This window comes from Ursus arctos, unplaced genomic scaffold, assembly GCF_023065955.2.
Source record: "Ursus arctos isolate Adak ecotype North America unplaced genomic scaffold, UrsArc2.0 scaffold_26, whole genome shotgun sequence".
NCBI classification, from domain to species: domain Eukaryota; kingdom Metazoa; phylum Chordata; class Mammalia; order Carnivora; family Ursidae; genus Ursus; species Ursus arctos.
In genome coordinates, this window is record NW_026622941.1 from 14936319 (window position 1) to 14955290 (window position 18972).

An 18972-nucleotide genomic window follows, 5' to 3' on the forward strand; every position below is an offset into this window, starting at 1 on the left:
ATTATGCACCTTTGTCATTTCCCCAGCTTTTTTTTTTTTTTTTGACTTTGTATTAATGATATCCTGGTAAGATATGTGTATGTCCAGCACATATTTCATACGCATTTCTTTAAGGGCTCCTAATGCATGAAAAGTATTTTATATGCTATTCATTCTTCTTCAGCTTCTCCCCTGGTCATTCTTTGTAGTTAGCCTCCAGCTGGGTTTTGTTAGTGTGATTTGTTTGTTTAATATCTGCATAATTTAAATAGACTATCTTTATCCTATTCTTCTATGATCGACTGTCAACAATACTTCTTTTTTCTGCCTCATTATACCTACTGATTTCACTCTGGGCTATTTTTCCTAACCTTGTTTGGATCTAAATCCTCTATGTTTTAGTTTCATTTATGAGTTCTACTCAACTTTTCCCCTTCCTTCTTTACAAAATCCTCCAGGAGATGATACTGTCATGTCCACTACAATCCAGAAATAAAACTGTTTTAAAAGGAAATTCTAAATACTATACAACAAATCTATTGTGCATTAAAATTCAGTATGCATTTCCCTTTACGAAGATTTGCCGATCTTCTATATGTTTATTTCACGTTATACGTAAGTTTCCAAACATCAAGAATCTCTTTTGGGTATCTTTTATTTTTTTTAAAGATTTTATTTATTTATTTATTTATTTATTTATTTATTTATTTATTTGGAGTGGACATTCAAAAAGTCTTTATTAGCACAGGGACCACCCATAGCACACAGCCCTGTGTTTGTGAAATATTTATTAATTTTTGAGAGAGAGAGAGAGAGCGCGCGCGCATGAATGCATGAGCAGGGGAGAAGCAGACTCCCCACTGAGGAGGGAGCCCCTGATATGGGGCTTGATCCGAGGACCCTGAATTCATGACCTGAGCCAAAGACAGATGCTTAACTGACTGAGCCACCCAGGTGCCCTGTTTTGGGTGTCTTTTAAACACTAAAGTTAGTCATTTCTACTTAACACTTTTTATACTCATCCCCTACGTGTAGGCTTCATCTTGTTCACCTTTATATGACCAGTGCCTAAAGCAGAACAGCTGGTAGACATGAAATTAGCATGGGTTAAATAAGCCTAACGTTTCTGGAGGGGATATGAGGGCGGTATTATGTCCAGGGCACTATGCTAAGTAATTTTACATATATATATATATATATATATATATATATATATATATATATAATACACACATACACACACACCCTGTATATATTTCATGTAATCTCAAAACCCTGTGAAGGATGTATTATTATCCCCATTTTACAATCAAGGAAACAGAAACTCAGGAAGGGAGGGGAATAATGTATCCAAATTTACACAGGTAGCAAGTTAAAAATTATTAAACCCCGAAGATAGTCTCTTTGAATAACGTAAAAGATAAACATGACCTAGACAAATTCCTTTCTTTCCCATTTTTCTCTATTGTGGCTGGTCCTAAGGAAAACTTTAAAAATAGAATCAATCTTCAATTCTTTTCTTTCCCCTCAAGACCTAAGTTTTGGTGCCCAAACTCTTTGATTTATCCATTCCAACCAACTCCAAAAAGCTTCGGCTGTGGACACTCCTCCCTCACTGGGAGCCTACGTGCCTTGATCTGTTTCCCCAGCTCTCCTCAGCCATACTAACGACCGATTACCCTTCATCAAATCTTGTATCTCATTGCTTCATAATACTTGCAATTTTGAGATTGAAAACTTGCTTATTAGGTAACTATTCCTTTCCAACATTTAAAGTTAGAAGTGTCTAGAATTATCTGGTCATGATTTTATGGCCAAAATGTCACTGCGGTTGTTGTAATCAAAAGAAATGAACTTGGTGGGTGGCACCTGGGTGGCTCAGTTGGTTAAGCGGCTGCCTTCGGCTCAGGTCATGATCTCAGGGTCTTGGGATCAAGCCCCGCGTTGGGCTCCCTGCTCAGTGGGGAGTCTGCTTTTCCCTCTCCCTGCTGCTCCTGCTGTCTCTATCTCACACTCTCAAATAAATAAATAAAATCTTTAAAAAAAAAAAAAAAGGAAAGAAGGAGGTAGGAAGGAAGGAAGGAAAAGAACTCGGGGCGCCTGGGTGGCTCAGTTGGTTAAGCATCTGCCTTCAGGTCATGGTTCCAGGGTCTTAGGATCAAGCCCCGCATTGCATGGGGGGGGGGGGTCCCTGCTCAGCGGGGAGTCTGCTTCTCCCCCTTTCTCTGCCCCTCCCTTCACTTGTGCTCAGGAGCTCATGACACTCTCTCTCAGATAAATAAAAAAATAAAAATATTGGGGCGCCTGGGTGGCTCAGTCATTAAGCGTCTGCCTTTGGCTCAGGGCGTGATCCCAGGGTCCTGGGATCAAGCTCCGCAGAGCTCGAAATTGGGCTCCCTGCTCCGCTGGGAGCCTGCTTCTTCCTCTCCCACTCCCCCTGCTGTGTTCCCTCTCCCGCTGGCTGTCTCTCTCTCTGTCAAATAAATAAATAAAATCTTTTTTAAAAATAAAAAAATAATAACAATAAAAAATTTTTAAAAAAAGAAATGAACTTAAGTTTAGGGCAACACATTGGCAGGAACCTGGTTTCCATCTGCAGTAAAACTTCAGGAAACTAGGCTGACCTATCCTCTATTTCCTGAGAGGAACCCTAGTTGAGACACACAAATGGCTTTACATTTTCTTATGTAACTTCCATCTTGAAGTCAGGATTAAAATTATATTTAACAATAAGCTCCAAAAGTGAAAAGAGAAATAAACCACCAGGAAGTTTAGTAATTATTGTGTGATTTTGTTAAATTACATACACACACACCTCAAGGGTACAGTTCTCCTTGGAAATTAAGATGTCTGCTTTTCTTCATACTTACATAATTTAAATACATTGACTTAATTATTAATTCATTCAACACAAATAGCTTTTGAGTATTTACTGAATATAAGGCTATCAATGGTATGAAAGAGATTATCATCCAGTGGACAATGTAATCCATGGACACAAATGATTCAAATTTAAAGTATATGTGATTTTTTTTATGAAAAAAAAAGGACAAAATAATTTGACATTTCAGAACGAGGAAAGATTATGAGTACCTAGTGGGAATCAACAGTGATTTTGACATATTCACCTTTATGTTGTACCTAATATTTTACTTACAGGAGTAATAACCAAAGTTTTTAAACACATGCTGTTTTTCAGGTACTATGCAGACAGTTCACAGCATTATTGAATTAGGATTGCTTTTGGCTCTATGTTGTAAAATATCCCATTATAATTCGCTTAAACAATAGTAAGTCATCTTGTTATTTCACTCAAAAAGTCTGGAGGTAGGCAATTTGAAAATAGGGCAAGAGTCTCAGTAGCATGAAAAACACAGGGTCTTCCCATCTTTCCCCTCTGCCAATTATGTGATTGCACAATGGTTGGAGGATCTGCTCCAGCATTGTGCAGTCCCCCCAAAGTTGCAAAAGCAATAAGAAAGAAGGTATTCCCCTTAAGGGACTTTCTCTGTTACAGGGGAAGACATGTTTTCCAAGCAGCCCCAGCTAATCTCCCCCATTTCTCTTTGGCCTGACTTGGTTCACATGCTCACCCCTAGAGCAATCAATGATGAAGGACAACAGGATTGCCATGATGTAGTAACACCCCCCCTGTCCCCCATGAACTGCCTCCTCAGTACCTCCCAAGACCGCAGTCTAAATAAGCAGTATGTTTGCGCTGATAATAGAATTTATAATTACTGCTCTTAATAGAATTATTACACTAGTTTTCTACTTGTCAGCCATGGCCACAGTCTAGTTCCCCAAACGTACATTAGTTTCACTTTAGTAGCAAGAAACAGTAAGTATTGTATAGATGGAAATAGTGATTAAGGTAAAGTTTTATATATTTCCTTTGTCATTTGGTCCAATTTGTGCCCTGAAAATTTTGCTGAGGGGGTTCCTCCTAGCAACTAGGTAATAAAAACTGGTCCTTGTGAAGACTTTACAGGAATGTCAGAGAAATGTGCGTCACTAGCATATTTGAAAACATTGTATCTGTCAGTGTAGTACTCTGTCTGAATTTATGTGCTAGTTTCTTATACTTCCTCTATTTACCTGGAGTTCCAACTTCCCACTTTGCTCAGTCCAAACATGGAAGTGGTAACTCTACTATCATCTGTGTGCAGAATGACAGAACATTTCAGCCATTCCAAAAAAACCCAAAAAACAAAAACCAAAAATTTTGTTTTAACATCATGTAACTTTGAAGCTTCAATATAAGTATTTTACTTAAGGATTCTTCTTCACCCATACTGTGATATTTTTAAGACTATATTCCAGTCATTTATTACTGCATTACAAACCACCCAAAACTTAGTAACTTAAAATAAAATAATCATTGGTTTTGCTCATGAGTTTGCAACTTGGGCAGGTCTTTGTCAGAATGGCATGTTTTGTTCAGCCCAGCATCGGTTGAGGCAGCTTGACCCGGGCAGACTGTACTTCCGTGATGGTTCACTTACACAGCTACCTGGTTGCCCTTGCTTAGCTCAAACTCAGCTGCGCCTATTGGCTCAGTGCATTGGGTCCTCTACACATGAGCTTCTCTGTGTGAGCCCCTCCACAGGACTGCTTGGGCTTCCTCATGGCACGGCAAATGGATTCCAGAAGCTAATATTTCAAAAGGAAGTTGAACTGTCAGTATCTTAAGGCTCAGGTTCACAAACTGTCACATTACCACTTCTGCTGTATTCTATTAGTCACACAAACCGGACCCAGAGTGAAAGCAAGCAAACATAAATTCCTCCTTTTAATGAGGGGAGTGTCCCTCCCCCCCACCCACCAAAAGAAGAAGAAGAAGAAGAAGAAGAAGAAGAAGAAGAAGAAGAAGAAGAAGAAGAAGAAGAAGGAGAAAAGTGGCCATCTTTAATCGCCATAGACTAGAAGGAGAATCTGGTTCTATTTTCAAGGTTCATTCCTATGGAAATTCTCTATTTTTTATAATATAGTACAGACAAACCTTGAAGATTACCAGTTTTGTAAATAAAAACCACAATGAAAATATAGTAGAGTTTAAGCATAGAAACTACCATAATTTTTGGCATTAAAAATATCCTCTATTAAAGTTTTAACTGGAAACAGCAATATTTTCTGATATCTAAAATTAAATCGTGTACTTTGTAATTTATAAATAATGCTAACACTATGTATTCTTTTAGATAAGTACTTTGGGTTTTGAGTATTACACAGTCATAGCTTGATTATTTTCTTTTTGTGTTATTTGGATATATTTGCTCGTTCAGAACTGAGATTAATTAAATTACAGAATCCCAATTTTTTTTCTAAGTCTTTTTTTTGTGATACCTTTATCCTTACAACATATACCGGGAACATTTTGTTTATCACACTTTTTAGACAACAAAACCAAAGCCTACCTATGTGAGTTAATTTTTTTCAAGATTATTAAAAATATGAGCAACAGAATCAGGACTCAACTTTAGTATCCAACCGATGCTTTTCTACTCTACTCAGAAAATTGGCGAAATTTTCACCATGAAGCAATATTTAATACAGTAAGCATGACTAAGAAAATGTTCCTTGCTTATACTTCTTTGTTTTAATTAAATAATTCTTAACTGGGTAAGATTTTTTTTCTTTTAAAAAGCAATATTCTAATTATGGAATTTGTTAAATATTCTGAAATCGTATTTGATATGTAGTTATAAAAGAGTGAACTAGAATGGGAAGCTTATCTATACGGAGTTATGTGGAACATAGCAGAATCTTCTGATGATAAATAAATGAAAAAAATTTTTTTATAGTGAGAGAATAGTATTAATTCAGTAGAAGACACCATGAGGTAGTTCTCAATTAACTTTTTATTTTTAGAGGATGATATAGTTGGATTTTATAGAAATCGAAAGATTTCATGATACAGTAAATGACAAATCTTACAGGTTTTTCTTCTATTTATTATTTTGCTGCTGAAGAGAATGGCTTTTTTTTTTTTTGATTTGTGAGAAAACTCTATGTTCTCTAGTTTTACAGGCATCATTAATATTGCTTGTCAGTTATTTTTCAACAGCAATGGGCAAGGTTAGGCATGAGCAGTCAAAGCAATAAAATGAGAGACTAAAAAAATAAAAGAGTATGTATTTGCACTGGTAGTGTCTTTCCTTCCAAGGATAAGCTCTTCAGAGTTTCTAGTACTGTCAGTCAGAGGACCATTTCCTCCTTGAACATCTAGATGACAGTGCTCCCATTCCCCACCTCGCACCCCCCCCCCCCCCCCCCCCCCCCCCGCTCCATTGCTTCTTCTCAGTCTCTGGCAGTCTTGTGTCCTCTTTCTACGTGAAGAGTGTTGGTATCTGCAGGGTGTTGCTCCTGGTCCTCTTCTGTTATAATTCTACATTTCCTGACCACAGCTCCCAATACTTATATCTCTAGCCCAAAGTTCTCTACTGAATTCCACACCGATAAGCCAACATTTCTATCTATACGTTTTACAGGAATCTCAACTCATCAGTCCCAAATTAGAATCGTCATCCTTCTCCCTAAATGATTGAGTTTCTCCCCTTCTCCCACATCCATTAGCTCAGTAGTTCTTAGGTCAATTTCTTCTTAAAACACACTTACCTTTGCCAGATCCTTTCCATCATCATTACTACTAACATATTTCAGGCCCTCATTTCTTTCCTAGTCATTCCAAAGATCTCCTTATAGGTCAAAGTACCTCCAGTTTCACTCCAAGGCAGCCTACCAACTGCTGCCAGACTGTCCCCCAAATACATATAAGAACATGTGACTTAAAATACCAACCTTCATTGCTTACAGAGTACTGTCCAGTCTCTGTCCTCAAATACAATATGATATGGCCCTTATCTTCTTCTCTATTATCTTCTTCCTGCACTGATTTCCCAAACTGTTCAGTTTCCTGAAAGAGCCATCATGTTTCGTGCCTCCATGCCTTTGTGCGCGCACGCGCAATGCACGCTCCTAAGCGGAATGCCTTCCCCCTCTTGGTAAGTATAGGGAGTGTCTCTGTTTGCCAAGATCTAGTGTAAACATGGCCTTCTCTTTGAAGCTTTCCCTCACCCCTCCTTCTCTGCTGCAGGTGGCTTATTATTAAATGCATTATGTTACCAATTTTGCCTAAACCACACCTAACTCCTATTATTACATTTACAATATTGTGTTTCCATTATCTTTTGCATGTCCATCTTCTGTAGAAGAGCATGAGTTCTTTAAGAGCAGGAACCATGGCTTCTTACCAGCAGCAGCTAGTTGTAGGACCCTCCACCAAACCTATCCAGTAAACCGTGTAGTATCAATGAAAGAAACATGTAAAGATGAACTGCACTAGATGTGAATGTTTACGAATTCCTGAAATTATGCTGAGGGAGTAAGAACCACATTCTACTGTAGGAGAGAAAAGCCATAAAAATCAAATATCCAGAAGTAGTAACACTTTGAAATCCAGTCACAACAAAAAAATTCTGTCAGATTTTAATAAGTAGTATCAGATACTTTTCTATGTAACAAAGTCAGAATTTAGAAGTGGACATGATTAGAAAAAAAGCAAATAAAATAATTGATATTCCAAACAATTGTAGAGACAGAAAGGACGGAAAACTGTTTACTACAGAATAAACACCCTGATACTAGGAAAATAATAAGAAGGGCAATAAAACATAATCAGTAGGAAAGGAAGAATTATAAAGAAGAATTATAAATCAAAATAATAATCTCTAATATTTATTGCTTATTACATGCCAGGCACTTCTAGAACTTTGTATATCTTATCTCATTTTATCCTAACAACCATCTTCCATATAGATATTACCATTTATGCCATTTTACAGATGAAGAACCTCTGTCTTATGGGGGTTATGAGACTTAAATTATCACCTAGCATAATGACAGAGTCAGGCCTTAAAATCTGACTTGAAAGGCAAGTTCTCATCTACTGCACTAAAACAGAGAGAATTCCTTACCCATGTTTGACCATGTTTCTCTAGTCCCTTCGTGGGGAGAAATGAGGAATCACATCAGTACCAAACTTCCTTTTAATTGTAGTAGTCGGATTAGACTACATTTTGTGATCACGGTCTTGGGATCATAAGAGCAACAGTTGAGAACCGTGTTTTCTCTAAAGGGGACATATGTTTGCCGTATCAATCATCCGTCCACTAAGTAAATCCCATGAATCAGACAGCAGGTGATGGCTCGAGAGGGGAAGAAGTTTCCTATTTCTTGAACTAGAAAGCAGATAATTTTGGTCTCGCAATAAAGGAAATATGTGAAATGGTTTTGGTGGACATTGAGGAGCTGCCCCTGGCACATAGATTTAGTCGAGGTGTCTGCCTGATCAGAGGAGGGGGACAAGAAGAGGGATTTGTACAGAGTTGTACTGAATTCCTGAGAGCTGCAAAAGCAGCAAACAGAAGGCAGCTATGCCCAGCAAGGTGGATATTTCATGAGGGTCACGGGCAACAGGAGCAGCCCTGTGGATACAAAATAGAGCAAGCTGGGTTTAACAAATAAATAAACCGCAATGACCAAGAATAGCAGCTGCTACATGGACAACCCTATATAAACGTTTGTCATTATGAGCAACATAATTTGATCACTGACAGTAAGTACGATCTTATTTTTAGCCATAAGCTGTTAAGGCCGAGACCTCTAAATCACATTAATCACATTAATGCCCTGCTTTAAGACCTTTAGTACCTCCCCGCTCTCTTCAAAGGAAGCTCAAGGTCCTTAGCATGGCACAAACAAGGCCTGAAGAGTCGTACTGCTAACAACCTGTCCTACTAGCCTTCTGTCTCCATACGACAGGCCCTCAAACTCAAATATATTGAATTATGAGTATTTCTCCAAATGTGCTTCTCTCTCTTTCACCTCTGGACACGTGATACTGTCTATGTTTGTGATTCACTTTCCCAAACTGTTCACCTGGTGGTGTCTCTGAAAGTCATCCTTTGGGGCAGAGCTCAAGAGTTGCCTTTTCTGGGGCACCTGTGTGGCTCAGTCGTTAAGCGTCTGTCTTCGGTTCAGGGTGTGATCCTGGCGTTCTGGGATCGAGCCCCACATCAGGCTCCTCCGCTAGGAGCCTGCTTCTTCCTCTCCCACTCCCCCTGCTTGTGTTCTCTCTCTCACTGGCTGTCTCTCTCTCTGTCAAATAAATAAAATCTTTAAAAAAAAAAAAAAGGTTGCCTTTTCTAAGAAGGCTTTCCTGACTAGAATTCAGTCTCGGTACCTAGCTTCCTCTATTCCTTCCTAGAACGCTTCAGAGCCTTACGCTTCATCACCCTGCATTGTTAGGATGTTTACTTTGCTTGCTTTTTACACCGTGTGCTTCTGGAGTGCCTGGCCTATTCAGGTAGGCTGCAGTCATATTTGTTGGGTGAACGAAGGGCCAGTAATCCTCTTGGTCCTGTATAGTCACTGCGCCAGTCCTAGGAGGTCTGCACGTGCCCTTTCTTCTTTGAAAGTCATGTGAGCTGGAAGCTGGTTCTTCCTTTAATGTGCAAATAAGTTTGACCAAGATTGAAATTAGTGAGGAGAGCAGAAAAGGACTTAAGAGGAAAACAATGACAAAATTTTCTTTTCCTTCCTTAGTTATAGTCACTGAAGCTATTACTGATTTTTTCACGTATTATATGAATTAAATTGATGATAATTAGAACGTGTCCAAATATTTAAAATATAGATATATTACTTCTTGCTTCCAACATGGCTGCCAAAGGAGGTTTATCTTTCTTTTTATGTGCTCACTAAGTAAATTTTCTCACAATGAACACTTTCTAATGCTCCTTTCTCACTATGAAGAGAGAAGAGGAAGAAGAAGAAGAAGAAGAAGAAGAAGAAGAAGAAGAAGAAGAAGAAGAAGAAGGGGAGTGAGGGGGTGGGAGAGGGAGGAGAAAGATGTACTTTCCCCTTAAACAAGGCACAGTATTTGAAAGAATGCGAGTACTTCAGGAAACAAAGATTTGATTAATTCTCCCAATCCATTCTCACTACGATTTCACAGCTCTTTGTAAATAAGTTTTGCACCATCCTGTCGTTTTTCTGGCAATGTCATCTTATTCATGGAATAGAAGAATGTATTGCTCTGATCCTTGACCTCATAATCAAATTTCATCAAACTTGTAAATGAATCTGAATTACAACAGTCTGTAACAGAGATCAACATTTGCTTTTCAACTTAATGTATTTTTACCGAACAGACTGTTTTCACTAGAAGTTTCTGTCCCAGATTTTATGATCTCTCTATTTTAAATTATCAAGGGAGAGCACCCACTAGACTCTCTGTCTCACTGTGTCCCGATTTATTTTGTTAGTATTTTATTGCATAAAAATGGATACAGATAATGACTCATCAATCATGTTGACACCCTTTTACACCCTTTTCTTCTAATTGTGAAATGGGGGCTTTATATTTTTTATATAATTACATTAACACTCAACTAACAGCGCTTCTCTCTACCACTGGTTGAATATTGCTCTTGCTTTATGTTCTGCGCAGCTTTGTCCCAAATATGTAACCAAAAAAATACTTAAAGCATTATTCTTTTTCCAACACTCAGCCAAATCAATGTTAACAGGCTTCATAGGCCATCAGCTCCCTATCAAGATTTAATTCGCAAGGATTGTCGTCAATTTTTTTTACTTATAAAATATTTCATACATTCAAAAAGGCGGAGAAATGATAAACACGTGAAAAGATGCTCAATGTCATTAACCAGTAGAGAAACGCAACTTGGAACCACAGTGAGGTTCCACCTCACTCTCCATAGAAGGGCTATATTCAAACTGAAGATGATAGTAAATGCTGGTGAGGATGTGAAGAACTCAGAATCCTCACCCATTACTCGTGAGAACATACAATGACGTAGCTGCTCTGGAAAACAGTTTGGCAGGTCCTCAAAATGCATCATACAGAATTAACAGATGACCCAGCCATTCCATTCCTAGGTAATGGGAACGTATGTCCACAGAAGAACTTGTACACAAACGTTCATAGCAGCGTTACTCACGGTGGTCAAGCAGTGGAAGCATTACAAATGTCCACAACTGATGAATGAATAAACAAAATATGATACACCCAAACAATAGAATACTATTTGGCCATAAAAATAATAAAAATACTGATACATGGTACAACACAGATGAACCTTGAAAACTTTATGCTAAGTGAAAGAAACTAACCACAAAAGAACACATATTGTATAATTCCACTTATGTGAAATGTACGGAACAGGCAAATTATCTGCAGAGACAGGATGGAGATTAGTGCTTGCCTTGGACAATGGGGGGTTTGGAGGAAGTGAGGGATGACTGCTAATGGATACACGGTTTCATTTTGGAGTGATGAAAATATTCTAGAGTTGATTATATAGTTGCGCAACTCTGTGAAAATACTAAAAAAATCATTGAATTGTATAATTTCAATTGGTGAATATATATGGTATGCAAATTATATTTCAGAAAAACTGTTAGAAAATATATAGAATGAAAAAAACCCCTGTATATTATACATATAATACATGGTAGACCCATAAACATACCTTCAAGATTTCAAAATATGTTGTTTGACCATTTTTGCACCAAATTTTTTTTTTAAGATTTTATTTATTTATTTTTCAGAGAGAGAAAGAGCATAGGCTGGGGGAGTGGCAGGCAGAGGGAGAAGCAGGCTCCCTGCTGAGCAAGGAGCCCAATGCAGGACTCAATCCCAGGATCCTGGGATCATGACTCGAGCAGAAGGCAGAGTCTGAGCCACCCAGGCGTCCTTGCGCCAAATTTTTTTTAGGAAAAACAAAAAGCTACAAAATAAGTTGGAATCCTGGCCTTCACATTTACCACCTTGCTGAGAAAGAACCACTGTCATAAAGTTGGTGTGCATCATTCCCATGCATATTTGATTCTTTTCTACTTATGTGTATATCCATAAATTAAATATGTATCTGTTTTGAATGTTTTGGACATTTTACATGCATGATATAAAAATAGCTTTCAAAGCCTCCTCTTTTACACTTAGCATGGTGTTTAAAATGTAAAACTCTATCCATGTATACATATGTAGACAGTACATCCGTTTACATTCCATATAATCTTCCACTGTGTTAAAATAGCACAATTAATTTATCGTTCCAGCAATAAAAATTTGTTTCCAAACTTTTGCTACTAGAAAAAAATAAAAAATACTGGAACAAACATTCCTTGAATGTGTTTACAAATGTTTATGAAGGAGTATACATTTAAAGTTGCAAGTCTCTGGGTTAGAGGTTATTATCACTTTAAATAAAGTCTAGGCTAATTTCCAAAGCCTTTGTACCAAATTTCATCCTTGTGGACAGAATTTGAGAGCACGAATTCCTCCCACCCTGGCTATCACTTGTTATTATCAATCATTTCAAGGTTTTGCCAGTGTGATGGTGGTAAAATAATGTATCATTGTATTTTGGGGCACCTGGGGGGCTCAGTTGGTTGAGCGTCCTACTCTTGGTTTCAGCTCAGGTCACGATCATGGGGTTGTGAGATCGAGCGCTGCGTCAGGCATCGAGCTCAATGGGGAGTCTGCAGGAGATTCTCTCCTTCTGCCCCTTATATCTCATTGTATTTTTTTTTTCTTCTTGAATTTGGGCGTAATTGAACATCTCTGTCTTTACTACCTTTTGGATATTGTTTCTATATTTTTTCCCGATCCATTGCTTATTTTCTTCTTGGGTTATTTGTCTTATGCTTACTGACTTGCAGGGACTCTTCATGTATTCTGGATTGTAATTCTTTGTTAGTTAGATCTATTTTAAACATCTTTTTCAATTTTGGTTTGCATTTTAAGATTTTAAATAACGTCTTTGTCAAATGCAGTTTTTAAATTTTTATGTCATTAAACGTAACAATCCATTTCCTTATGGCCGGTGCTTTCAGTGACATGAATGTACTGTGCTATATTATCTTCTAAATATTCTAAGATTTCACTTGTCATATATGAATCTTAATACGATTCATATTTACTTTTTGTATTGTGTGAAGTAGGAAGATGCTTTTCTTCTTTTCTCTAAAGGCCGCTTACCCTAGAATCCTCTTCTTACTGATTAATAAAACTGTTACACACCCAGTTCCCTTTTTTTGTCTATTTGTGGATTATTGATTCTTTCCCCTTGGCCTATTTGTCTTTTCTTGTGTTAATACAATGCCGTTTTAATTGCTATACCATACAAGTCTTGCTGTCTTGCTATTTTTTCTTGTACCCAATCAGCATGGCTTAGACCGATCACATAATAAACTTATAAACATGTAGAGCAAAGTATTTGGGGAATTAAATTTCTCAAAATGATAAGATGTTGGCATTGATTCTGGAATGTTGTTTGGAATAATTCACAGTGGTACCTGTTAGTGATATGTGCAACTATCTGAACATGTTTTGAATCATGGCCAACTGCCTCTGGACTTTGAATATTGTATCTACTATGGAAAATACGACGTATTTTCATCTGAAGATGCCTAGAACTATTAGAACACTGGATCTATGAGAAATACACTAGAACCTTGTTTTCAGTTTTTCATATATAATATAATACCATGCATGGGAAAATGATTTTAAAAGCAAAATAACTAAATTCCGGAAGAGTAAGAAATGTTAATCATAATATGAGTTTTTATGATGCATAACAAATCTCTATATATGCTTTATATTAAAGTATTACTGCAAAAATTATTGAATATACTGAAACATACAAATAGAAAAATTAAGAACATGGAGAAGGTCTTACCATAGTAGTAATTAGCAGTAGTCAAACGGCAACTTTTCTAATACTGATAAAGCCTGCTAGGAAATTTCATCTGAATATCGCATTATTTGAAACTCAACATTTCTCAAGATGATTTGCCAAAATGTCCGTTTCCCCTCTCAACTGCCTTATTTCTGACATTGTTATCATTTTCTTTACATTTTTCCAGGTTCAAAACCTTGGAGTTATCCTTGATTTATTTTACCTCCCATATAATCTACACAGAGTAGGCAAAATAAGGACATGCCCCTCCTCCAAAAAGACGTCCATGTCCCAATCCCTGGAACTTGTGAATATATTATGTTACATAGCACGGAGAAATTAAGGTTGCAGATGGAATTAAGGTTGCTAATCAGTGGCATTAAAATAAGGAAATCATCCTGTTTGGTGGGTGAGCCCAAAGGTAATCACAAGGATCCTTTAGAATCAGTGTTATTGTGACTTGGCCTCATAAAGACTCAACAGGCCATTTTTGGCTTTGAAGATGCGAGTTGAGCCACAAGTCAAGAGAGGCGGGCAACCTCTAGAAGCTGGAAAAGACAAGGAAACAGACCCTCTCCCAGAGCCTCCAGAAGGAATGCAGCCCTGCCAACACCTTGATTTTTAGCTTGGTGGAACCCATTTTGGACCTCTGATCTTTCAGAATGGTAAGATAATAAATTTGTGTTGTTCTAGACCAACCATCAAGTTTGTGGTAATTTGTTAGCGCAGCTGTAAGAAAGGAATATGCTATCCAATCACCAATCACGCCTCCATTGTTTCTTACTTTACACTTCCTCTCAAATGTCTGTTTCATCTCAATTTCAATGGCAGTATCTAGTTCAGGCCTTCATTTGTTAAGCTCCGATGTTGCAGTAGATTCCTAATCATGATAAAGGGGAAATAGTCCTAAATTCTGAGTGAGGATACCTAAGTCCCAGTCTGTCTCTGCTATTGATTAGCTTGTGACCTGAGAAAACCTTTGCTTCAAACATTCTCATCCTTCACCCTAATACACACACACACACACGCGCACACACACACACACACACACACACACACACACACACACACACTCTCACCTTATCAGAAAAGGAGGAAGTTGAATAAGACTATTATTTAATTCATTCTAGCTTTTGTTACAGTAGTCTGTCCAACTCTTAGCTTCTCAAATCTTTATTCCACTTAAATATCAATGCAGAATTGTTAAACTTGCTTTGAATATATTACACACTTGGAATATATGTCAACTTATATTGTTACGTATGTCAACTTATATTGACTTTTCATTGCTTACAGGTTAATAAGTCTCTATTAAAGATTTTTCACAGGGGTGCCTGGGTGGCTCAGGCCATTAAGTGTCTGCCTTCGGCTCAAGTCATGATCTCAGAGTCCTGGGATCGAGCCCCACATCAGGCTCCCTGCTCAGTGAGGAGTCTGCTTCTCCCTCTCCTTTTGCCCCCTTCCCCTGCTTATGCTCTCTCTCTTTCTCATATAAATAAATAAATAATTTTTTTAAAAAAGGATCTTTCACAATTTGCCTACTGCCCCATATCTCTTCAACATTCTTTTTTTTCTCCCAGAGTACCTTATCCTACCTATTTCAGCAAAACATGTCTACTCGTTTATTCCTCAAACATGGGCTGCTTGGGCTCTTCCCCCTTCCTGCAATATCCATTCCACATCTATCTAGTTATCCGAGCCCTGCTCCTTCTGTAAGAGGCCCGACAACTACCACCCCCCACACACATTTACTCCTCTTCCTCAATTACTGCCTACACTGTGTTTCTCAAATTAAGTTATGACAAGAACTTATAAATGATCTAAATTTTCCAGCTCCTCAGGATTGAGGATGATGGTGAAAGGATGATTGAAGAGGAATAAAGGGAAAGAGAAACTAGTTCAAAGGAGTAAAGCTTTGCCTCTGAAGTTTCTGGAGAGAGAGGAAACAAATATGTTCAGAACTAAGCTGGTGCAATCTTGGGTTATTATCTCTCCTTTTATGGATATGTCTTGTCTCCCAAGGTATAAGCCCTTAATAACAGGGTCACTTCTGGTATTTCTTTTTATTCCCACCACCTAGAACAAGTTTTATGTTTTACCAACACAAGTTACTTACTTGTTTGCTCAGTGTTGGAATACATATATGATAATGACATCAACACACCAAATCTGGTTTTAGCCTCCACAATTCATGAGGGATAGGAAATACTTAGAGAAGATTTAATCAATGAGTTCATCAATCAAGTATCTATCAAAAGCTCACTTGAGCTCAGTGTATGTTATTCAAATAACCCCCAGTGCTGGACGATATAGACTCTCACTTAATCTCCTTCATTTCTTGGCTTCCAGAGCCCACCTTTTTAGCAGTACTTTTCAGTATGTGCCAAACATGACTCATAGTTCTCAGATCCCTCTCGAATTTCTCTGGTTTCTGGGAGGGAGTTCTTCCTACCAGTGGTCCAAAGCCTACTTCATGGCAAGATATAGTCACAGCTATATCCCGGAGCACTCAGCTGCAGCCAGCAGGCAAGGCACTGGCTTGCATGAATCCAAAAGGTGTCTCATTTTCCAAAAAGAAGGGCAATTTCTTAAGAAACTAGGCATCTGTAGAGGGTAATATTTAAAAATGTATTCCCCTCCTGCAACTTATGAAACATTAGTAGATTTCTTTAATTCAGTTAACTCATAATGTCACTTAGTTTCTTTGCTTGCAATGCCATGTTGAAACTATCATAAGCCAGAATTTGCAATTTTGAACACAGCATCATCTTCACGGGGGCACCATGACTTTGTCATTTTATTCTGAAACCAGAAGGACTTCTGCCTGATCAACTTAGACTCCTATGCTCCACTATACGAACAGCTGAGCTGCCACGACAGAGGGAAGCCCTTGGCTCAAGTCTAGAGTAATGATTTTAATCCCAGGTGAACAGAGTACTTGGTTGGAAATTCTAGACGCCATGTCAGCACAGATCCATCACTGAGAATCTAACGTGATGATATTTAAAATCATTACATGTGGCTAAACATTTTATGTTTTGTATTGGTGTTCCCTCTCTGTAGTTGGTTCTCTTTCAATTTTCTCTTTCCTTTTTTCACCCCACACTTAAATTCATTTCCTCATACGTATTTTATCAACTGTCAGTAGCATCCAAATGCCTCTTTCTTTGGCTAGTCGATGACATAAATTTTCTCTAATATATCCTGCCAACGGCATTGTATTCGAAACGTCATTTCCTTCTCTCGTTTAGTCACAGATTTTAAGTCTCTTTCAAACACTCTGTATCTTTTTCATACAAATTTCCTCACCTATACAACATTTTTTTTCTTTCCTATGCAGAACATGTATTTCTATAAGACATAACGAAACTGGTAAGGAGATGACTACTTCAGTCTTCTAAAACCATGTTATCTTGGACCTAACATACTATGAGCTAGTTAGTTCGGTCATACATGTGTGTGTGTGTAAATATAGATACAGTACACAACCCCCTTTAAACAGTGTATTATATACAGACTCATTCACGTACCTAGTCATACATACACATTAACTGTTGTGATCTAGACACACGACACAGGCCTATCCATACAGCCATAATCTCCTACTCTTCTATTTTCTCCTTAACCACATTTGTCATCACCGGGATCGTGGTGTACTGATGGGTAACCCAACTACTGTGCCTAAAACTATTTGAAAGAGCATTCAGATGAAGTGTTTTCCAGAATAAACATAACTGGACTTTACAGAATAGTTCAAAATATTTCTTTTCTTTTATACCACATCATCTCATTTGAGGTTACACAATAAGCCTTCTATGGGCATCCTCAAGTTACCCTCTCTTCTAAGAAACCAACTTTCTTTTCTATTTCTCAGCATTGTTGCTGTCACCCCATAACACTGGTTCTATCTTGGGAGAGCAAAGATGAATTTGTGGTTCTTTATAGTCCTTTATGAACGTAGACTTAGTGGCTCAGTTGGTCAAGCATCCAACTCTTGGCTTCGGCTCAGGCCATGTGAGATTGAGCCCCGTGTCAGGCTCTGCGCTCAGCAAGGAGTCTGCTTGAGATTCTCTCTCTCTCTCTCTCCCCCCCTCTGCCCCTCCCCTCACTCACACACACACTCTCTCTCTCTCTAAATAAATAATTAAATAAAATCTTGAAAAGAAAGAAAGAAAGTAGACTTAGGTGTTTCAGATTCTCTAGATTGTTCAGAGCAGAGCAACTGTAACATAAACAAACCTTTCTCTTTCTAACACTGGTCGTTATTCAAAACAAAATTTCAGTGCACAATCATGTTATGAAGAACCAGAGCTGAGGATAGGAAGAAGGGGCAAAGGACCATAGATGTGTAACAGCCAGCTGGACAGACCAGATACAGAGACCCACAGTCTCGAAGTCCAGCTCAGGACTGTTAAACAATGTCCTGGGCAAAACTGTGACTAACCCGGACTTCAGACCTAAATGGGACAATTGCTTTAGGCAAAAGAGATACTTTGAATGGGTAGTGAGGCTTTGAAGAAATTGCCTGGGAAATATCTCTGAGGAACTCAGTCCATTCTTGAGGACAGCAAGGTGGCTCCTGGGATATAGGATTGGGCAAAATCTGACAAATACATGAGACTTAAGATGTAAATAACCACAGACAATAGAGCAACAGGGAGCGTAAAAACTGAAAATGAGGAAGAGACCAGTGCTAGCTTCAGGGTAATGTTGACAGTAGTTCTTGAATAAAACAGCCTACTATGAAATCCCTTAAACCAGTAAGAATCTTAACCTCAGAATGTAAGCTCAAGGGCAAGGATTTAGGGCTTTTGTGGGGAGAGGCAATCTGCTCATGGGTCCTGAGAATCTCTGCATTGTCTTGTTAGATCTGATAAGAATACAAGACCCTCAGTGGTCTTTGCCTGGGCCATTTTTCAGGGATATGTTAGTATCAAGCAACTTTGGAGGGAAGAAGTAACAACTCTCAGACAAAGGACAGGCTTGCTACCGTTCATTCTGAAATTGATAGATTCACCAAGCACAATGTTCCCCTGTCATGCAATCCAATGAGTGTGTGGCACCCACATATGTCCCCCCTGTCGTTCAGTGGCATTTGGGGAGAGTGACAAATTGACACGAGTGAACATGAAGCTTATTCTGCCTGCTGTGCCATGAGCAATGAAGTCCTGTGTCTCTGACTCAAGAGTCTCTGTCTTTTGCCAGCATCATGACACAGTAACAGACT